At 43.0% G+C, this 23830-nt stretch overlaps 1 long non-coding RNA gene across 3 annotated transcripts in view; it reads right to left on the bottom strand.

Annotated features, from left to right (window-relative positions):
- LOC116098120 overlaps positions 1-20785 on the bottom strand; it is a 30575-nt gene extending 9790 nt beyond the window's left edge. Inside the window, exons 1-3 of one of the 3 annotated variants that reach the window (XR_004121714.1) lie at positions 20704-20785; positions 14649-15771; positions 3650-3749 (exon numbers count right to left, since the gene is read on the bottom strand). This is a non-coding gene — a long non-coding RNA (uncharacterized LOC116098120). Of the gene's footprint in view, positions 1-3649; positions 3750-3778; positions 4566-14648; positions 15772-20703 lie in introns of those variants that run through there. The other 2 variants (XR_004121716.1, XR_004121715.1) reach the window with 2 other exon arrangements.
- Between the last annotated feature and the right edge of the window lie 3045 nt (positions 20786-23830).

Below are 23830 nucleotides of genomic sequence, written 5' to 3'. Positions count from 1 at the left end.
AGGCTACATGGATAGCTGATGATCCTACCCATACCTAACCTTGGGCCTGACCGATGCTCACAAGTTTCAATTTGTGAGACTCCAAACTAGGGCAGCATTTCAGTCTGCACTGGACACTGTTTTCCCACAACCTCCTTGGCCAAAGCCCTCTGGTCAGAGCCCTGTGTGCAGAATGAGCTCTCAAGCCAGGTGGGCAGTTCAGAACAGAACATTCCCTCACGGATCACAGTCCTTCCTCACTCAGGACGGAGGGCCCTGCTAACAAATGGTTTGAATTACAGGGAATTTGAATGTGTTCCCTTGTCTTGGACAGAGTTGATGCAATTATGAAATAACCCCATTTTTTAAAGTGTGCTGTCCATATGCCATTACAGCTGAGTCTTTTCATGAACAACAGACGCCTGGCCATTTCATGCAGAGTCACACCCCACATGCAAAGCGGACATACATAATCAGGGAAAGGATTCTGAAGTGCAGGAGAATCTATTGCATGGAAATGTCAAGCTTGAAACTTGGACAAGCCCTGGAGTGTAGATGGGGCATATTGACTTTATTCAGAAAAGAAACAACAGCTGTTTAGTGATTGAATAAGAATTAGAAAAATCTCACAATTGCCAAGGTGAACCAAATGTTATGATATAGTGCCGACATTGAGGCAAGCTCTGATAGGCGTTCCCACTACTGACTAGATCCATTTTTTTTTTAAAGGGAAAACTTTCCTGGTGTAAGAATTTTCTATCCTTGGACTCAGTGTAAATACCTCCCTCTTGCTTTCTGACTGGAATTGAATCAAAGGCCTCCAAGCTGTGCAGAATTGGGGGGAAAGGGGTCACTTTGCAAATCAGTTAGCAAAGTCAGCTGTTCCCCATAGCCCGATAGAGGAACATTAATTGACGGACCAAAACTGTACCCTCTGATAGCTTGAGAACTTTTTATTTTTCAAATTAAAACTGCATGTTTGCACATTCTGAGTTGATTTGGCAGTTTGGCTATTTTTATGGTGTTATGAGTCTCCAAGGCTGTGATAGACAACCTTTGCTAGAACGAACTGAGAGAAATAAACCACAGCTATCCACAGAGGCCCTTAACTTTCCTCTGCCTCTCTCCCTTGACTTTCACTGCTGCATCCACTGAGCCTCTTGCCTGTGAAGACCCAGCCATCTTCCCCCACCACAGAATCCAGGGGCAACTGGTTTCTAAAATGGGAAATATGTGAATGTCCTTCGCCAGTCCCTGCCATTTTATCTGTCCTTCAAGGCTTATCCTGGGGACATAATATGATCATTTTCCCCCTTTTCTGTGGACCAAAATTCTAGTCTCTGAGCTCTATCACTCATGGCCATTGGGCACTGACACCCCCAGGCTGTGGCTTATAGTAAGTAGTGCACTGTAGTGGGATACATTCCCTAGATCCCGTTTTCTCCAGCTGCTAGAAAATGGCCCTCAGCTGCTCACCATCTTCAAGAATTGCTTCTGTTAGAAAAAGGCTCATGGTGCAAAGTCATACGCACATCTGTCAGCCACTGGCACCCAAGCCTGATTCACACAGGCTAAAGGCCTGAAGTGTTCACCACCCTCCTTACACCCAAAGTCAGCAGAGTTCTGCGGGATCCTCTCATGTTTTCTCATGGGATCAGATAAGGCCTTTACAGGGATAGCACTACGTTTCTCTCCCCCTGCCCAAATTGCCATGACAAAGTGCTGATTCCTGTTGAGAAGTAGATGTTGTTTATAAATTAACCCAGGTCAAGGCATTTTGTTACAGTAGCCCAAGCAGATTTAGAAAGCTCTGCATCGTCTTCCACTCATCCTGTATCCTGACACTTCTTTCTTCAAGAGTCCTTCCCAGGATTTTGTATTGCATCTCAGAATCTGCTTCCTGGAGCTTGGCCCATGCCACTCATCCAGCTCTCTAGTGCCCCCTTCTGGTTATGCCAGGTCTGCTCTAGATGTGACTGGAGCTTAAACAGACGCTGAATTCTGTTTGTAGGGTTGGGCTTCTGCTTGGACCAACATGCTATGATGATCTCCCCACCTCTCCCTGGCCTTCACTGAGTACGAGCCCCAGTCATGAGGCCCGCTCAGTACTGGGCCATGTCACCGATGCACAAGGTTCTGGCTGCTGGGTGAAGGCCTGAGGGAGCCCTGCTCTACCCTCTCTTCACCAAGCTTCACCAAGCACAGCTCCTGATGTGCTCCTACGAACTGATTGGGTGCTACGGCTACCTTTTGTTCTTGAATAGAGTTCCCCATTCTTTCATTGGGTTGAAACTCTTCAATGAGCAGGACCAATTCCTTTGCCACTCCTCACTTGCCTGGCCCTCCTTAGCCCTAAGAGTAAGCTATGTCGAAGCTTATATCTGAATAACTCTGCCCCCAGCCACATTTACTGAAAAAGAGTCGCTGGTTTCTAAGTGACTTTGTCCATACATACATTTGTAACATGTCTCTTCATCAATGCCAACTCAAAGGCCACTTCCTGCACACAACTTTCCCGTCTCAACTCTTCATTGTCAGCAAAAAGGGCAAGTGGACACAGTCTAGGGAGTATGGCTTCAGTCCCTCAGGGCTTCCAGAGCAGAGCATGGAACAGACAATCAATGGCAAGAGCTCATTGCTACAGTGATATGTAGATCTCCGGGACATAAGACTTGGGGGCGATTCAATGTGAAATAACAAGTAGCTGTAGGGAACCATTTATATGCACACAAGGTAGTATGTAAGAAAAAAGAAGGTACAAACCCTTTCCAGAATGACCCCCAAAAGTCCCATGCTTTGTGTGGGAGATGAAGACAAGTTATCCACAGGGAATACAGTATCTACCAGGAAGCAGAAGTCCTGACTAACCCCAATGCAGCACTCCCCTTGAATAGTCAACATAGCATCCAATTGAGCAGGAAACTAAATATGCCTCCATACTGGACATGGATGACTGCTGTGGTACAGTAAATTAAAATAATAGGAGGAAATATAATTTCCCTAACAGTAATAGGGATAAATGTGAAATATTAAATTTCAAAAATTTAAAGAAAAATCAAGAGCATGGGGAAAATATTTATGAGGAAGTCCAGTGTCAAAGCAAAACACAGTCATGCATAAAAATGTCAAGTGAATTCTTTAAAGAATACATGTAACTAGTAGCAAGTTAGAATGCAAGTTAAGATCAGAGTTTTAGTTAATAACAGAATCAAAATTAAGACTAGTAGTCCGCTATTAAAAAAAGACTAACAACTAACCTGCAAGGCTAACAAGATTACCATGTTAAAATAAGTGCATCGTTCAAGTCAAAATCTGTAACAAGCTCACTATATCGGCAAGGCCAGATTTATGGTTCCATGTGTCAAAATGGCTATTCCATTTTAAGAGGGACATTAGCATCCATCAATAGGAGATTGGTTAAATAAATTACAGTAATCCACACAATGGAAACCAGGCAGCTATTAAAATGATGATGTGTAGCTACTTTTATTGACATGGAGAGATGTCTATGACAAGTTAGCTAATGAGGAAAGCAAGTAGGGTCCAGAGTGGTATAATCCTATCCAGTTAATACAAAGTCATGGATCTATATGTTTTAATGATTCTAAATGCTTATTTCAGTGTCAGCAATGGCTCAGTCAGTAGGTGCCTGATGACCTGAATTCCATACCTGGAATCCACATAGTGAAAGAACTGGCTCCTGCAGGCTGTCTTCTGACGTCCACGTATGCAGTAGAGCACCGTGCAAGCACACACACATACAGTAAATTCTTTAAAAAAAAAAAAACAGAAAGAAAGAAAAACATAATAATTATTGCTAAGCTGAGAGTATAGGGCATGCAAATGGATTGGATGGCTTAGGAGGATTTGGTAGGAGGTGTGGAGAGACAGGGAGATGGAATGTCTACATGGTTGTCGGTGCTTAGGAGCTTCCCTCCACCTAGCCAGGCAGGCAGCAAGCTCAGAGTCACTTTGCCAATCAGATGTATGGCTAGTAAACCAGCCATCAGCCTAGATGCTCAGAATGCAAATGCTGAGCCTTTGGAGGTTAGAGGTCCACTTCAAAGCTTGGGGCAAGCCATGCTCTCTTCTGGTGCTCCAAGGGGGAACCTCCTCCTTGTGACTGTTGCTGTGGACATCCTTTGGCATTTCACAGTTTTCTTTAATGCAGCTCATGTTTCCAGTCTCTGTCTCCATCTTCATGTGGCCTTCACCTTTGGTCCAAAGCTTTCCTCCGCCACCCCCATATACAGATGCTTGTTCCACAGACTTAGATTGTATTTGAACAATCCAGGATGACACCTCCTCAAGATAATTAATTACATCTTCAATGACTTTTTGTCCAAATAAAGTTCCATTGGAGGTCTTAGGTGCTCACACCTTTCGGGAAGACATCGCTCCACCCACTGTAAATGGCTGAGGTGACAATGAGGTACATATGAAGTATAGTCTTCTTAGAATGTAGTGAGTGGGAACAAGAGAAGAGAGGCAGTACAGCATGTGGCATATCAGGACGTAGATGGTGGCTTGTGTCATCAGTTCCCACTAGACAATGCACTAACAGTGGGGATGCTACCTCTGGCCCCCTGAAAGGGAGACATTGTTTTAATATAATAATGCTTGTTCTGTTTGTTAGAGACAGAGCTCTCTCTCTCTCTCTCTCTCTCTCTCTCTCTCTCTCTCTCTCTCCTCTCCTCTCCTCTCCTCTGCTCTCCTCTCCTTTCCTCTCCTCTCCCTTTCAGAAATATATAGTTTTCTTTTACTTTAGTATTAAAATATGAAGTCATTTTGTAGTCAAACATATTTTTGTTTTTTTAAAACATATTTTAATTAATTAATTAATTTTTTATCATATATTAGATCTCAACTACAGTCGCCCCTCCCCACTTCCTCTTTCCCCCAAATTCACCCCTCCTCTGTTTCCCATAAGAAAACAGCAGACCTCCCAGGGATATCAACCAAACACAGCATAGCAAGTTACAGCAAGGCTAGGTAAACATCCTTGTATCAAAGCTAGAAGAAGCAGCCCAGCCAGAGGAAAAGAGTCTCAAAAAAGCAGGTGAAAGAGTCAGAGATAGCTCCTGTGCCCAGTTAGGAGTCCCACAAGAAGACCAAACTACTCAGCCATAACATATATGCAGAAGGCCTAGGTTAGACCCATGCAGGCTCCAAGATTGTAGGTTCATTCTCTGTGAGGCCCTATGAGACCAAGTTAGTTGGTTCTGTGGATTTTTTTGGTGGTGTCCTTGACTCCTATGGCTCTTACAATCCCTCCTCTCCCTCTTCCACAGGATTCCTCCCACCTCTATCTGATGTTTGTTTGGCTGTGGGTCTCCACATCTGTTCCCATCAGTTACTCAATGAAGCCTCTCTAGTGACCATTATGCTAGGCTCTGGTCTCCAAGGGTAGCAGATTATATACAGCCCCAGCCAGCCTAGAACTCACGGTGTAATATGGGCTGGCTTTCAACTCATAATCCTCCTTAGCTTCCTGAATACTGGGATTACAAATCTGAGCAGTCAGCCTGATTTTACATGATACTTTTTATATAAAAGGTACACACATGCACACAGACACACTACCCACACAACACAAACACACAAAATACACATACCACATATAAAACATACAACACAGCACACACACAATACAGACACACATACCACATACAACACATACACACACAACACACACACTATACAGACACACACACAACACAAACACACACACCGCATACAACACACACACAACACACAGCACACATAGACAAAGCACAGGTATGTGCACCGCATAGATGGATATACAGTCTAGTTGTGATATTATGTTTTCATGCAATAGAGGGATGATTAGGGAGAGAAAACAATAAGGCTCATGTAAGGAACAAAATTTTTTAAAAAAAAAGGTTAAGGAACTATGAATTAGCCCAGACCACCACAATAGTAAGAACCATGTCTAGACAGCAGAGGGTAGGCAAAGTGCTCAGCAAGTGATGATTCAGTAATTAAGTAAATGGGTGAAATTTCAAGGAGACAGACTGGGCCCTGTGCCAAGGGAGCACTTGGCCAGCCCACAAGGTAGTGAGCAGCCCATCTTCAAGCATTCAAGCAGAAGCAACAAGGAAGTTTCACCAGGAATGTATCAGGACTTGTGCAGAAATACTTGCTCTGTTCTATCAATACATGGCATATAAATGTCACTACACCATGAACAGTCTTGGATATTAGTCTAGCTGCTTTGGTTTTTAGACAAAGCCATACGATCATTTGTAGGTCTCTTGATCATTTGTAGTGTCTTTTGATGATCACGTGCAAACCATAACCATCCCTCAAGAATTTCTAGTACAACAGGTTGGAAATAGCTTAGTCAATAAAGCTCTTGTCAGACCAGCTCGATTGTTAAATACATACATACATACACACATACATACATACATACATACATACATACATACATACATACATAAATTCAGACTTATGGCACATGCTTACAATCCCAGTGGTAGGTAGGCAGAAACAGCTGGAACCCCAAAGCTCCATAACTGGCCATGATCAGCAAGTTCCAAGCCAAGTGACCTTACCTAAAGGGGTAGTGGGGACAACACCTAAGAACAATACCTAAGGTTGACCTCTGGCCTCCACACGCATGTGCATACACACACACACACACACACACACACACACAGGAGACGGGGGGAGGGGGAGATTTCTATCAAGAAGCCACTGTTTCTGTCAGCCTATCTTTCAGCTGGGGACTCTCGTGTCATGCATAGTGTCTGTTTTGTTTGTTGTTTGTTTTTGATCTTTTAGCTCCAATCTCTTATTTTAAAAGAGGCCAATAGTATTAAAAATTAAATGAATTTTCAAAGACTGTGAGCCTTAGGTAATTCATACTTTACTTTCAGTCTGTCATGAACAATATTTCTCGTTTGGTCCAGTTACAAATCTTGATGGGGTTTAATAGCATTAGAGATCAACGGTCCCATTGGAAAAACAATTTAAGCATGCAAAACAGGGGCAAAAAATTAAATCTTGAGTTTACATAGGAGATAGTATAACCTTCTCCTCAATTACATAAAAACTGTGTAAAATGGCAAGATAATTGATCAAAGGGCCCATAAATCTGAGCCACTAAAAGCAGCTGGTGTTCCATCAACAGTGTGGGGTGCCAAGGAAACCTTCAAAACAGGAAATATCAGACCCAAGTAAGAGGCTGGCTGTGATAAGTGTGCTTTTGCATTTAACACAATGATTTACAGATGTCCTCAGAAACCCATGGCAAAGTAGGGAATCATGGGCTACACTCCCTCTTAAGTGGCCCTAACTCCACAGGTAAGATAGGAAGGGCCCATGGCATTGCTCAGCTGCTGCCAAGTCAGGGAAAGTGACAAGAAATGTGTTTCATGATCATGTGTGCTGAAGACGCAACAGCTCTGCAAAGCCATAATTTATAGAGCTCTGCTTACACAGAATGAGTTTGATTTGAATAGAGCCACACGGGAAGCACTGGTCCAAACAAATTGTGAGCCCTACTTGGGAAGATACACCAGGAGCACTGATGTCCTTCCCTCCTGTTAATACACATCAGTGCCAAGAGTAGAAATGGCCACATTATGAAGTGGGGTGTGGGGAGTAAAGTTTTATCATTGACAAAGAGGCTACTTTCATGGCTCAGACTATATATGAAACATCTTACTCTAGGAAGACTTTTTCAGAGAGACGGGAGGAAAGGGAGGGAGGAAAGAAGGAGAGACAAAGGTGGGAGGAAAGAACTGGGAGAGAGAGAGAGGAGAGAGAAAGGGAGAGAGGGAGAGAGAAAAAGGGAGGGAGAGAGGGAGAGAGAGAGAGGGAGAGAAGAGGGGAGTTAAACAAGAAGACACATTGGCAATGAGTCAAAATTGCTGTGGTTCCGATTTTTATGAATGTTTAACTTTGAATCTGGCTCTGTTTTCTCAGTGCAGGAGCCTTGGGCAGAGAGCCAGCCCCAGAGGAACAGCCTTAATTCAAAGACTTTGCTCACCAGTGCCACTCCACACCAGCTGGAAGGCCAGTGTGAGGGTAAGCTCTGGAAACTTGTAGAAATACAATCACCAGCAGATCCCCCAGTGTGTGTGACCCAGCACCAACACAACTATAATGTGATCAACATTGAGGAAAAGCCAACGATACAGGGACAGGTGGCTTCAGCCAATAGACTTGAAAGTGGTCACTGTTCCATGGATTGAGAACGATCGATCCTTTTAGAGAGAAAGTGCCCAATATGCTGATTGGAATTAATCTATCAGAGAGCTGCTAGGATCACTGCTCTTCCCCTGGGTGATTGTGGCAGAACCTTCCCTTTATAAATAAAGATTTCAGGGGACCAATCACTGGGCGAGTAGTGGGTGGGACTTCCAGGTCAGAGAGAGGAAGGGAGGCAGGAAAAAGGGTTTGCCCTGCAATGGAATCAAGATGTAGGTAGATAGCAGCAGACAACACCCCCATCCCCTTTTCGGGTGGCAGAATGGTTGGGATTTGCTATCTGGGGATTTAACTTAGAATGGCTAACACATTAGGATGCTAGTTGTTGTGCCCAGTGATTGTGTTGTGTTTTGATTCTAAACTAAGATTGTGTAGTGTTTTCCTTCACATGACAACTCAACTGCGTTCCAGAGAAAAGGTATGGTGGCGGGGCACCCCAGCCAGCCACAGGAATTTGGAAATATGGGGCTGGCATGGCAACGATCCGCCATGAGAACTTAGCGATTTCGGAGCTCTGGGTCAGAGAATCTGCCAAAATGAAAACAAGGCCCACCGGTGCATTGCCGGGGATAGCATTGGTTGTTTCTTTTTAATATTTCCCACTACGGGTGGTGACTATCACAGTTGGGCCACTACTGCTCACCAATGCCTGCTACTCATCACAGCTGAAGAACAAGTTCGACATATCTCTCAGGAGGAGTACAAGTTGAGTGTAACTTTTATCTGGCTTTGCCATAAATGTATTTGCATACAGACACCCTGGAATACAAACTATACCATAAAAGATATACACTGAAGTCTGAGAGTCCCCAATATCCTAAAAGGTGTTTTTTAAAGAATGACATACCATACCAGGAGCTTGTGAATTTTCAAATGCCTACTCCCCTTTCTAATCAAATACCCGACTCCTGAAGCAGTATGAATTCTGGACAATCCCCTAGATGCTTAATTCTAATATTTGAGAACAGCTATCCCAAAGCAAAGTGCCTCCTGACAGTGTAAGGTTGCCAGTGGACTCTGCCTCCGCTCAGAAAGGCCTGTATCGGTAGTAAGTACTCAACAATTATTACTCTACTGTTATTGCTGATTAGAACAAGTCCTCAAAAGGCTTTTGACAGTCAAGAGCTCCTAATGGCAAGGAGGAAAAACAGATGGAAACTTGACCACACCTTAAAAATACAGTGTTTATTCATGGACTGATCTGTGTCATTTTGGAAGCTGTTTTCTTGCAAAGGATATCTGAAATTCCTTGAGAGTGAGGTCTGCCCATCACCAAAATTGACAAATGAAATGTAATCAGATCGCTTTTGTGTTTGGGGATGCTTTGATGGCTCTGTGGCTCTCAGTTCTTTCCTGTGGTCAACCACAAGCAGGATGTACAATGAAAAAAAATTAGATTTTACTAAATGAAAGTCTAAAGCAAGCGAGCCTTTAGGTTGAGGTGTAGTAGTTATGGAAGGCAACCATCCATTTAATTGTCTTGCTCCCTTATATTCCTTGGGGCACGATGGATGTAACAGATAGCTGATTGGATTCTAGAAATCCTAAAAGCAAATAGGGGACAGGCCCACATGTGTAAAGGGTGCCTCGGTTATTTAAACAGTATGTCTCCAAACAGAAACACTTATTTTGATATTTTGATCTCTTAACTAATAAGTTTGATGGATTATAAGCACAGATGCTAAATTTAATACAGGGTCTAAACAAAACCAGACTTTCTCTTCAAAAAGAAATGCAATATAAACCCATTTATGTCCAAATTGGTTCTCAAAGAACCCTCTTATCTGCCCCAAGTAGGACTCACAAACAATTTTCATACCTCTGCTTATGTTTTCCCACTTGGGGGGGAGGTATAAAACTACTTCACTGAAATTTTGAGAACCCCTGTGTACAGATGTTAAAAATTGAATGAATACCTGCTCCAAGCCTGTTCAGCAGGAGGTGTGGTCACAGTATATAGACAAATGAACAGAGGAAGGAAAAACTCGCAAGGGATTTGATTGCAAGGACAACAGAAATGTCAGATTGTGGGAGAGGTGGGAAGGGTGGAGACAAACAAGATGCCAGTAATAGATGACATCTCAACACAGGCAGCAGTGATGCTCGAGTTACATGCTAGCAAACCTTTAATCTGAGTAATCATGTGTTACCAAACACCTACTGTGTACAGACAGCAACGTTGCCTAGCAGATAAACACTGGATCTATACAGTTCAGGCCCCTTCCCTTCAAAGCAACCCATTGTGTTTTAATGCAGTGTATAAATCAGGTCATCAAGTTGTTCCAAGGTACGTGACAAAATGCAGATTCTCAGGCTTGAAATATTTCTTGGAGCCAAAATTTATAACTTTTGAAAAAGACTAATGCATAGCATACTTGAAATAAATGAACATGGCTTGCTTGGTTATGTCCATGCTGCATTTCAAAATCAAAGCCAGATAAAACCAGCTGGATACTATGTCTGTGTATTTATCTGCTGCTTCTATTTACCTGGGGCTTTCTTTCATTGAGTGGGGAAATAAGGGGGGTTAAAGTGGCATTGGCATGGTGAGGAATAAAGAGAAGTCAGTTGTAGCTAAAAACATGCTTATAGTGCACACGGGACAAAGCATGTAAGATGGAGGTAGTTAGAGGACTTTACAATACCAATGAGATTTTATGACCTGAGGAAAATGGCTTTGATATCTCTTATCATCAGAAGCCTTGGTGATGGTTTGATTAATATTTTTAATAGCTTTCTGCCTACTGTATAGGGAAAGGCTTATAAGGGAACAACAGAAGCAAATATGTTAGTCAAGAAGGTCACTGTGGTTAAGACTAGAGAAAATGATGATGTGTGGAAGAGGGGGTTAGAGATGGGAGACATGGGCATTGTAGGGATGCATTCAGATAGCAATGTTGACAAGTTTTGCTGATTGGTCATGAAAGAGTAAACAAGGGACTAATGACTCCAACAGCATATGTATAGCAGAGGATGGCCTAGCCGGTCATCAATGGAAGGAGAGGCCCTTGGTCCTATGAAGGTTCTATGCCCCAGTGTAGGGGAATATCAGGGTCACGAAGTGGAAGAGGGTGGGTTGGTGAGCAGGGGGAAAGGGGAAGGAACAGGGTTTATTTTATTTATTTATTTATTTCAGAGGGGAAACCAGGAAAGGAGATTATCATTTGACATGTAAATAAAGAAGATATCTAATAAAAAAAGAAAGAAAATATCTAATTAAAAAACAAAAAAAAGAAGGGCTGGTGAGATGGCTCAGTGGTTAAGAGCATGGACTGCTCTGCCGAAGGTCCTGAGTTCAAATCCCAGCAACCACATGGTGACTCACAACCACCCGTAATGAGATCTGATGCCCTCTTCTGGTGTGTCTGAAGACAGCTACAGTGTACTTAATTATAATATAATAAATAAATCTAAAAAAAAAAAGAGTAAACAAAATGGAAAAGCTAACTTGTTCTAGCTAGTCTTCTACTCCAGACATTAGCAAATGGCAGAGCAGAGCTGATTACTGTGACAGAATGATTGTGAGGGGAAAAAAAAAGATGTAGTGAATCATGGAGCAGCCTTTCTGTCATTGGAAAACTTGAGTTCCCTATTAAACATCTATGTGGAGACGAGGCTAGACAGACAGGCAGACATAAAGGATCTGAACTACCATCAGAAGGTCACAGAGCTGGAGACCCAGATTTGGAATGCTTGGATACATGGGTCACACTGAAGACCTTAAGGTTTATGAGAACATCCATATAAAAAAGAAATATTTCAAATTAAGATGAATCAAGAAAATTCTCTAGAAACCTCCTGTACTTACTCATCTTTTAGGGGGGTAGGAGCCTGCAAAGAGGCAGAGAGAACCGGCCCAAGAGGTGAGAGGAAAATCAAGAGTAGGTGACTATATTTAAGGTGGTAGCTACTTTTCTGTTGCTGTTATAAAACATCATGAACAAGGCAATTTATAGAAGGAAGAATTTACATTGAATTACTTTATAATTTATATATTTATATATATTTATAATTTATATTGAATTACAAAAATTATTGAGAGATAAGAGTTCATCCAAGTGGAGAAATATGATAATACATGGCAGACATGGTGGTAGGCACAGGGAGCTGAGAGCTCACATCTTCAGTGACAAACAGGAAACAGAGAGCATGACCTAGAAACGACACAAGGGTTTGAATGCCAAAGCAAACCCTCAATGACATAGTTCTTCTAGCAAGGCCATACTAACTAAACTTCTCCAAACAGTGCCACCAACTGGGAACCAAGTCTTCAGATACCTGAGAAAATGGAGGATATTATTCATCCAAACTACTATAGACACTGTGGAAGGCCAGTTTGGGTTTTGACCACTGGACTAAATAAAGCATATCGCCCTTCCGCCCATTTTCACAAATGAATCGACTAGTAAGTAGATTTACCCAGTTTGTATGAGTTCTGTCAAACAGAATGGACTCTAACCTCCACACCTTCAACTAAAGAATTGTTTGACAACCAAAATGGGGTGAGAAGCTACTAGTAACTAACTCCCCATACGCTAAGCTTTGATCTCTGCCTGTTTCACAGACATGTGCCCTAGGATCCCACACTCCATAGTGGACTCATGCTGGGAGCCATAGTGCTCTGGGATCCCAGTCTCAGAAACTGTTAATAATTTTATTCAAATGTTTTTGTAACTCAAGCCCAGCCGAACAATGAAGCTCACCCTGGGGATTAAGGCCTCTGAACATGTATAGTAGCTTCCTCACTAGGTTGGGTTCCCTGGCCCCTGCCCATTGATCTCTGCCACTCCTTTCCCCTGGCAAGTAGCTGCACATAAACACAGCAAGAGTTCAGTGTGAACATGCATACAGTGCATTACCTTGCTGATAGTCACATTCTTATAAAGGTCTACAGTTACCTATGAATCACTCTGTATGAGAGGGGATGACAGTAAATAACAAAAACTTCATGATGGTTGGGGGACAGAGGGAGGAGAAGATGGAAGGAAGGAAGAAAGAAAGGGTGGCAGGATGAAGGAAAGAAGTCAGAAAGATGGAGAGGGAGAGAGAGAGAGGAAAACTAACATATAGCTATTCCTGCCCACTTAGTGTATGTGCCAATGCTAAAGAGGAGAATGATGAAAAGAAGAGGAGGAAGACAGGCTCCAGCGTGTAGGCACCTAGGAAACGAGAGGGATCCTCCACACTGCCTAGCTGTATCCTTGTTGCTTTCCAGGCTTCAGCCTGTCTAACCCTCTCCAGCATCTTTTCAGATCGCCAAACTCACCATCATATGAAGGGCAGAGCAAGGACCACAGGCACAAGTAAATTGCCCAGCTGACATGTGGTCATGCTAAAGTCTACTCCTCTAGAGAGTCCAGCATCATCGCAGTTTCTATCTCAGTTTCGTATATCACCCACATGGACTGGTACTTGGGTCTTGGTTTTCATGGAGAACTTTTAGAAAATGAATTTCTGTTGCTTATATTTACCTTTTCACTCATAAAACTTTTTTTTTTTTAATTTAAGGATTGTGCCTGCTTCAGTGACCCATCACTAATAGAAATGCTGAACAAACCTGACTGTGAAGGGAAGTGAGCATTCTATCTGACATTTAAAAAGTCTCTGCTTCAGTACACACCAAGTATAAGCAAGTATAATTTATTCACCACCTATAATTAGCTTGGCCGAGGACATGGGCCTGAAACCTGCAGGTAAGGACAATCTTCATACTCCTATAATCTGGAAAGAGGCCTGGGTGGTAAACAGGCCATCAGGATGCGGACAGGACTGTAACTCGGGGAAGGAAGCCTGATGAGGCAAAAGACAGGGTTCTATTCCTACATAAGCTGTTGTTTTATAGTTTTCTTCCCATACTGTTGGCTTCCATTTCTGTAGGCACTAGTTTGACTGGCTCTGAACCTCTAACAAGGGCCCTCAAAGTCCCAGCTATAGAATTTCTTCGTCTTTGTCAAGGAAAATCTTTCTTCATCATCCATTTATTCCCTCTATAAACTGTTCTGAATGCATGACCTTCATTTGGTGTCTAAATTAAAAGAAGGCTGAGGAGATGGCTCAATGGGCAAAGTGTTTGCCAAGCATGCAAGTATAAGGACCAGAGTTCAAATTCCCAACACCCAGGCAACAGTGCCCTGGGGAGGTCTAAACAGGGAATCCCTGGAAAGGGCTAGCTCACCATCTGGATTAACTAGATTGGTGAGCTCTGGGCTCATGAATGATCAGGGAAGATTTTCAAAGTCAGCCTCTGGCCTCCACACATATCCATACACATGTATGTCAACACACATGCAAACACATACACATACAGATGCACCATATACACACATACGTTTTCCCCCACAAATTTACTTTAAGAAAAAAAAAGAAAAATGTAATTTTCAGTAAAAAAAAAAATCTATAAAAAAATTTTCCCCATGAGAATAAAACTTTACCCAGTCTAGCTTCCTTCCCAGCTCTTATATCCAGAGGCTTTCATCAATTAACCCTACCCCAAACACAGGGGTTAACACCTGAAAGGGTTGTCTAGTGAAGTGATGAAGAAGCAAACGCTGAGAGTGGATGCTCCGACCATCCTGGTGCTGACTTTGCACTTCAGGGGCATTTGGGGAATTCCCAAGGAGACTGGGGTGGACTGTGAGGGCAGGTGGAAGAAAAGGCTCCAACATGCCTCCTCTCCTCAGTTCCAAGCCTCAGGAGGGGCCACATATAGACTCAGAATGAGAAATGGCATCTATATGAATGCTATTCTTTCAGTCAGAGATTAAGCAAGGGAGCCTTGAGTCTGGGGATCACAAGAGAACAGCCCTCTTCTGCCTTTCACCTTAAGCTGCTTTGCAGCATCACCAGCATGAAAGGATAAGCATGGAATGAAGTGAGTCTATATGACTGCAGAGTTTGTTTGTTTGTTTTTAACTAGGGCATATGGGGATTAACAAATAAAGCAAACCCATTTATACCCCTGGTAGTTAGTCCTTCAGTTCAGTTGCCCTTTGACCCCTTGTCTTCCTCTTGCAGCATATCATATGACAGACCTAAAGGGAGGGCGCCACTTTCTTTCATATTCTCTGCCCTTCTCAAGCTACAGACCAGGGTTTGAAGTATGTTCTAGGCCCTTACGGAAAAGATACTCGAAGAGGAGAGGATCCTAATGCTCTCGCACAGCTCTTCACCAACTGAATTAGCATACTAAACATGCAGATGCGCTGGCTTCTTTCAGTTACGTTGATGAAATGTCACAGATATGAATGTTAGGAAAGAATTGCAATCTGTTGAGTAGAGGATGTTTGGAGAACACGTCTGGTACTTTTCATTTTTCCTCCCGACGTAATGGTTTCAAGGTGTTATCAGTCTGCAAAAGAACTAGCAAATGAATTTTGGTGAACCTTGAAATGTCTCCCTCTTCGATAGAGCTGCTTCAGATTTAGGATAGTGTCTTGTGTCTCTCCAAAGAGCCCAATATTAAACTCTGAAGAGGTCAACAGCAAGGTCCTGAACTAAGGGCTGACTGCTCTTCGGGCTCTCAGTGTGACCACTGAATCCAGTTCTTACAGGTACCTTGGAACAAGGAGACAGGATCAGAGTTAACGTGGTGGACAACATGAGTGTGTAAACATATATGTCTTTAAAATAAATACAATGCACTTTCAGCTTAACCTACAGACTCCTTAAGGGTTAGGGTGAGCATGTTCTGAGACTTAGAGCTTCATACACTCTTACAAATAGCACCTATTCAGTTTTGGAATACACTTCTCTCTGGCATGGAGACTTCTAGAACATCTGTATCTGGTTTGCTGAGCCAGCACTATTGCTGATTGTTCTTGGACCAATGCATAATGGTTGCATCAAAAGTACAGTGTTCATGTATCAAATTCAAAGTCTCTCTGTGGTAACGTAACCTGAGGGAATGGACTTCACCTCAGAGAACTTATAGCAATGCACCACAGGTTGTGGTAGGTTGGAATTTTAGAACCATTCCAAATTAAAAAGTAAATCCTAGGCATAAATACTAAGAATGCCCAGTAGTTTTTTAAGCTAGATAATTTCATATATTTGGAAAACAATTCACTGGAAATATATAGATTTATTGGAATCTTTGAAATACTCTTATGATATTACTGGAAAGTTCTAGAAATGTATTTGAAACTTTTTAAAAAATGACCTAAAGAACCTTAAGTAGATTCTATATCCATTCTTCCTCTGCTAATGGCTGACTGTGCCTTGTCACGAGACACTAATGTTTGCAATACTGAGTGGCCATCAACCTTGTGTGTCTAGTTAGATGCAGGAATCCTATGTGACGCTTAAGAAATAGAAACTCAGGCCCTCTCCTGATGCTGGAGCTGAAGTGAGGTCTAGTGTGGTGCCTACAGCCCAAGAATACAGAACACCCTATGTGTTAGTACTGACACAAACACCTACTGGTACTTAGTAATGTGTCATGCACTATGCTAAGTAATTCGTACATATTATTTATTCTTCTGACACCATGTAAAAGGGAGAAGATTAGCTAGGAATCAAAGAAAACACTCAGTGTATTAGCTAAGCTGAGAGTTTGATTCCCCAACACCAAAAGGGGAGAGGGGAGAGTAAACAAGCTTACTGTAAAGCACACCTTTTCAGCCTCCACTCTCTGCCCCTGGGCTACTTGCACAGACAATGTATCAGCCCTGTTTGCTGCCTTAGAAATGCTAAGAAATCTAGATGTTAGGACAGTGTCTCTTCCTTCCCATTCAACTATGCTTGGATGTTTGAAATTTTGTGTTTTGAAATTTGGGATGCTCTAGATAGAATAATGCAAAGAATCTGCTGTTTATTCTTTGCTATGTGGAAAACAACGATCAAAAGTCTATCTCTTCCAAAAGCGACCATGGTTTATACCAACTTGAGTTGATGAAGCATGGATTTCTCCAGTCACATGACTATGGGGTCATCTGAGTGCTGTGACAGCATCTTTCAGTCTTTTCTGCATGAGATGCCAGTTTACATTGTCACAGAGAGAAACTGCAACACAGACCCAGGTGGCAGGAAGTGAATCATCACCAGAGAAATGTTGTTGGAAGGAAATGGTGTGTACCTTTCCAAACACCCCTTGTGTATTCCTGCTAAGCATCACTTCGGAGGTCAAGTCCCTTAGTATGCTGCCCAGAGGCACAGGTCTTAAATGGAACAGTCAGAAGAGCTGTCATTTCATGAGTGGTACAGTCATGCTTACTGTTGATCTGGCTGGACACCCATTCTCCAACAACTTTGCAAAATGAGGAATAGGCTGGCCCAGTTCAAACGTGTGTGTGTGTGTGTGTGTGTGTGTGTGTGTGTGTGTGTGTGTGTGTGAGTGTGTGTGGTGTGTGTGTCTGTGTGTGTGTGTGTGTACACCAGTGTGTGCAAAGGTGTGCTTAAGCAGAAGAGGACATCCTGCTCTATCATGTTCTGCACTAGTAGACACAATGCCTCTGGAAGCAGCTTGTCTCTGCTCATCCTGTGCTAGGATTACAGGCTGGCATATGGTTAATGCCCAGGTTTTTACTTGGCTGCTGGGATCTGAACTCTCGTATTCGGACTTGCAAAGCAAGCAATTTGTCCCGCTGATCCATCTTCCAGCCCCTGGCTACTCCAACATAAAAACCAAGCTACTGGGGCTTGGAGAGACCCTTGGCATCCAGTTGCCTTCTACTTCAAGCCTTTCTCCACTGAGTCAGTAAGTGGCTTTTGCAAAGATTCTTCAGTGTAGCCGTGATATCAGCTGTGACATCATCTGCAAAATCGTCACCAGGAAGTGACTGCCAGTTACATAGGAAGAAAGAGGAAAGGTCCTGTACTGCTTGAACACATGACTGAAGCCATGCACTGGGTACTTCCCGGGCCTTACCACTCAGCTACTACCAAGATGATGGCAAGAATGATTCACAGGACCGGGAAGATGCCTCTGCAGCTTTCATTTACTCAAAAAAAAAAAAAAAAAAAACTTTAGATGCCAAGCTCTGTCAATTCTAACACTAACGTACCCTGCATACCCTGTCCTCTTTCCCCTTCTTTCCTCTCCCTTCCCATCCTCTCTATTTTCCTCCATTCCTCTCAGCTCCACATTTAAATGATAAACTAATTACTTAATCATTACTAGTGCATGCTTTTTCCTGGCCTAGCAATCTCAGGGCATCCATTCTGCTTAGCTTTTCCCATGCATGGACAGGTATCTCCCCGTTTCCAAGGGCTGCAGACAGATGTCTGAAAATCATCCCCTGACAGATTTATGCTTGTCAACCTCTGCAACACCCTCCACCCCCATCCCAAATCATATCCTACTTGTGGGTGAGAGTGCTGGAGACCAAATTCATCAAGTCCTCTCAAAACACATGCAGAGCTAAGATGCGAACTCACGGTGGCATCCTGCCCCACCCCCCACCCCCCTTACAAACCCTGAGCTCCTCAGCCCCGCATGTCTTTCTGGCCTGTTTTCTACGCAAGATCTGGAACGACTTGGGATTCCAGGCTTTTGAAACAAGATTAAAAGGTCTCTTTTACAGCATTTGCTGAAAAAACTCCTCAGAGGAAACGTGGTTGGCAGGTAGAAAAACCAGGACCTGTCTCCTTGAAAATCACAGCTGTGTTATCTTTTTCTTCCACTGATTGCTTCCAGATTATCACTGGGGCAGCCTGCCAAGGAGCCAGTCCTCTGTGTCCTGAGCGGGCTCTGGCGAAAGAGCTAGTTTTCCTACAAAAAGAAACACATTTGAAGATGCATAGCTTGCCATATGCAGAGCTGTGAAGAAAAGCTTGCAAATGAATGTGGCCTCACTGCCCAGGCAAGTCAGCCCAGGAAGCTGAACCCAGAGCTGGTGTGGCGGGAAGTTTACCAAAGCACTGGGAAAGGGTCAATCACAAAAATACCCCTTTCTAAAAGGGAAGAGGGTCAAAAGTGCAGGGGGTTGGAGGATGAAAGCACAAGGTGAACTCAGGCAGTGATGGGAATCTGCCATGAAGAAGGAAACCCCACATTCAGGTTCTTCTGCACGCACCTGGAGCACAGGTTTTCAGAGGCACCTAGCTGGCAGCACCTTCCCCAGGGTCCTTAGCACCTCGAAGTGCTCAGGTTTGGCCAATGTGGGAAATGAGCAGAAGGCACCCTCTGCCTTTGAAAGCTGCTAGCGGGAGATGTTATGCCTTCTCCAGAAAGACCACTCAGATTTGGCCAGTCAGACATACAGTTTATAGGTGAAAATCTTGTGCTGTAGTTCTTGTTTGTGGTGCTAATGAGAATAAACTGCTCCCACCTGAAGCCATTGTTTGAGCGAGAAGCATCCAGAAGCTGGTACATTGAGCCCTGTATTCAACTCCGCATTCTGAAGGCTGGGACCACACCAAGCACAAAGGTCAAAATGTCTCTGAGGGCTTAAAGGGCACACAGTTAAACAGCTCCACGACTGTGCCCTTAGCCATATCAATGCCCTACAGGGTTCTGAAGGTCTCGTCAGGAAAAAAAGAAAAAAGGCTCCTTTCTCTGGACTAAAATTAGAGAATGTTGTGTTCAATGAAGTTAAACAGGTTTCCTGAAAGTTGGGCAGTTCGCAGCTTTTAATGCACCCCTGTCAGTAGCACCTGCTAAATTTGTTTTTGGTAGACTCTATTTACAGAGAGAGCTTCCTAAGGCCTGATGGGACATTGAGGTTCAAGTACATACCTTACTGTAGGTTCTTAGTGTAAGGCCAGTGTGGCTCTCAAATGCATTCATTTGTTTTCAGAAGGTGCCTAGCTTTCCTTTTCTTTAGGGGTGAAGATTCTATCCCAAAATGAGGGATGCTGTTCACTGACCTTCACGCCAAAGCCCAAAACGCATGCACTCTTTTCTGTGTTTATGCTATGCCTCTGTGTGTGTGTGTGTGTGTGTGTGTGTGTGTGTATGTGTGTGTTGGTGTTAGGCACACAAGAGCGACGGTATGCATATGAATGAAGATCAGAGGACAACCTCAAGTGTCAGTCCCTGTCTTCTACTTAAAAAACAAAAACAAAAACAAAAACAAAAACAAAACACAGGGTCTCTTGTTTGCCACTGCGTATGCCACACTGGCTGGCCCAGGAACTTCTAGGATTCTCCTGCCTCCACCTCCCACCTCCACTCTTGTCTTACACATACTAGGTACTGTGTCTAAACTGGGGTCTTCATTCTTGCACAAGAAACTCCTTGCCCGCTGAGCCACTTTCCCCACTCCATGTTCCCTAACAGGGGCAGATGTTCTTTAGCAGGCTCGGCACTGAGTGTGGTGTATCTAACATCCTATTATATTTCACAATGGTGTATAGAGCAAGTACTGTCCTCCCATTTTAGATCAGACAATGAAAGTGGATCTCAAAATATTAAGATCATAGAGCAAGAGTGTTTTAAAGCTCCAGGGTTTGCATCCTACAATCAATGACAAAAAAAAAAAAAAATCAAGTATCTTATCTTAACAGAGACAGTATCATGTCCAAGGAGGAAGCATAGAGTCTCCATACCATAGTGAGCTTTCAGTCCGTGACAGACTGCATACATGACCAAAGTCCCTAGTACTGCCTAGTGATTCAGCTGTCTTGATTCTGTTTCCATGGTGATAGAACCACGTATGGAGCATCTTCTAGAATGCAGCCCGAGTGAGTTGGAATGACTCCTCTTGTATCTTTAGCCTTTGAGTGCAGAAGAGAACTACATTTCCCCTCAAAGTATTTTTCCTAAACCACATCTGGTTTAATGTGGCCGTTGTAACTCTAATTGTTAATTAGGCGGTTTCATCAAATATTTATGGTGAAACGTTCACGATTCTCCCTTGTGTAGCTACAGTAATTAGCAGGATTGGCCCCTTCAAAGACAGTAACTGCATGCTTTTCCTTGGAAACCACTACGTGTTTCCTTAAAATGAGACCCTGGCTGAGGCTCCGCTAGAACACCAACCCCTATAAAGCCTCTAGTTCTCTTCTGAAACGTTCTGTGAACTTTTATGGCAGTTACTTTGGCATGGCCAATATTTTTTCAGCGGTGTCCATGTTTTGTGCTTACCTATCCCCACTAAAATTATATATTTTAGCAGTTCCCAATAAAACTCATTGTATGGCACGCTAGAATAAATCTCAAAATCTCCCCAAAGTGTTAGGAACTTTCAGATATATGTCCATTAAATTCTTATTTCTCCAGCAAGTAGTTTATGTGCCAAAATATGCATCACATTGCTGGACTAGTCATGTGTTCACAAGGCTTTGGTAAAACTCATAGAAGATTACTGGCCTATTCATCGCTTAAAATATGTATTCTCCAAGCTAAGAGATTCTGTTGTAGCTTTCCCAGGAATTCTTACAGAAGACAGTTGCTTGTGTATCTCCTACCCCAAACACCTTGAGTATCTTAAATGACTTTCTTTGAGTGATGTTGTTATCCCGGAAACAGATCATATTTTTCCTTAGTTTTTTTGCCATATTTCCTGAGTACCGATTATAGTCAGCCTCCTTTATGTGGTGAGAATTGTGACTCACAAACCAAATCTAAGAACAGTGTTTTCTGTTTAAGCTGTGACAAATGTTTTCTAACTCTATTGTCAAGAGGGCAAGACAAAGAGCCTCTCTGGGCCCAAGGGGTAAGAAGACAAAGTTCAAACCAATATGAAAACAAACAAACAAACAAAACCTTTCCCTCCAATCTCATCTATGACTGTGTCAAGCTCTTGGAAACTGGGCTAAGAAGACTCAGGAGGTGGAGAGTTCTCTGTCTCTGGATGTACGAGGTCCTGTCTAGGCCAAACGTTCTTCAAGCATGGTTCCCAGACACACAGCAACAACGCCTGTGGATATGTTAGAAATGAGAATTCTGAGGAAGCATCCGGACCTCGAACCTAGAGAGTCTGTGGCTGGAGCTTAGCAGTCTGGGCTTCAGCAAGCCTTCAGGTGTTTCTGATGTCTGCTACAGCATGGGAGACAGTGTCCTAAACTACAACTTGCCAAGAGTATTGCAGAGAAGATGCAACCAATAAATGCGTTAAATTGGAAGACCCTTCATCCCTGGAAGTCCGTGACCCAGATAGGGGTCTTGTTCTCCCCTTTTCTCCTTTGGAAAGTGCTTTATCAGCACTCAGTCCCGACCCATAGAGAGAACTAAAATGTGCTCTCACAACTGTTAAAAATTGGGCATTACCTAAGGGAGCTTAAAAATGAAAAGCTGGAGTTCTCCCAAATTTCGGAAAGTAGGGTTTGCAGCTGCCTTTTACCTGACGTTATCATATCATTTTCCCCATGTAGTTGTCATAATATGGTTCTGATACTTACATGATTACCACCCCGATTTTCTAGAAATTACTTTTTATATAATATATTTTAATCATATTCTTTCCCTTCTCCAACTCCTGCCAGATCCCTACCTTCCTAATTTCATATTCTCTCTCTCTACCTCTACCTTTCTACCTATCGACCTATCTACCTATCTATATATCTATCTGTCTGTCTCCCCATGATCATTCTCACAAACAAAACAAAACAAAACAAAAATAAAATAAAACAAAACAAATAAGCAAACCTAATAATATGAAAAATATTGTGGGAAGCCCTGCTGTGCTCTCGGAGATTCTCAAACCGAAACTACAAGTTGACAGCTAGTCTCTGCGTGCTGGGGGGTTGGAGCCCATGCAAATTGACTCAAGAACCAGATACCTGTTTCTTTCGAAGCCGTGATTCTTTGATCTTTCTTCCCCTTCCTGGATTCCTTTGTATCCATACTGAGCTTTGATGTCTTATTATCACCTAAATGCCAATTGCTTACCTGTGATGCCTTTGAGTATAAATCCTCTCCCGTCACTAAGTAAAGTGCACCTTGATGAGAAACGTCTCTTGGTGTGTGCGTCCTTTTCTCTGCTTTCCCCATACTGCAGGTCTCTCACATTCCCGGTTCGTGGAAACCCACGCTAGTAGGAAGCTGCGGGACGGCATCCTACAAAATATTACCAAAACAAAAGTGCACAAAAATCTATGGAGTCCACTTTGTGTTAGCCAACTACTCCTGGGCATGGGGTCTGCCCTGGCATCTCTACCATTGAGGAAACTTAAGTTTCCCTTCCCCAGCAGGTATTAATGCCTGTAGCCCACGCAGTCGTCTCCCCAGCAAGAAGACACACGGACACTAGGTTCCTTCTGCAGCAACGTTTTATTGCCTCCTCCGTAGGGAAAAAAGGGTCGAGCCAATAATCCGCACTGCTTATATACACCACAGTGCGGCGTGTCTGCCCATGATTGGCTGTTCGCTCATTACCCTACATAACGCCCCAGAATGGGCCGTGACTTTTCACTCTACGCACATGCGCAAACAGTTGTTTACTAGGAGTTGACAGCGGAAGTAGGCGCCATCTTGCCATGGCGAATGTCTCTCCAGCTTCACCGCTCCCCACAAATGCCAAATAACATTTTGGTTATGGGTAAAACTTTGTGCCAACATCCCCTTCTCAATGCTAGAATTTTGTCTGGTTTAAACTTATTCAGGTCTATGAATGGTGTCCCATGAAAATGTGTATCAGTCATGTTGTATCTAGATGACACTATTTTTTGGACTCATCAACCACCTCTGGTTCTTATAATCTATCCACCTCTTCTGCATAGATATATATATATA

This window comes from Mastomys coucha, unplaced genomic scaffold, assembly GCF_008632895.1.
Source record: "Mastomys coucha isolate ucsf_1 unplaced genomic scaffold, UCSF_Mcou_1 pScaffold20, whole genome shotgun sequence".
NCBI classification, from domain to species: domain Eukaryota; kingdom Metazoa; phylum Chordata; class Mammalia; order Rodentia; family Muridae; genus Mastomys; species Mastomys coucha.
This window is presented reverse-complemented; position numbering and strand designations above follow the sequence as displayed.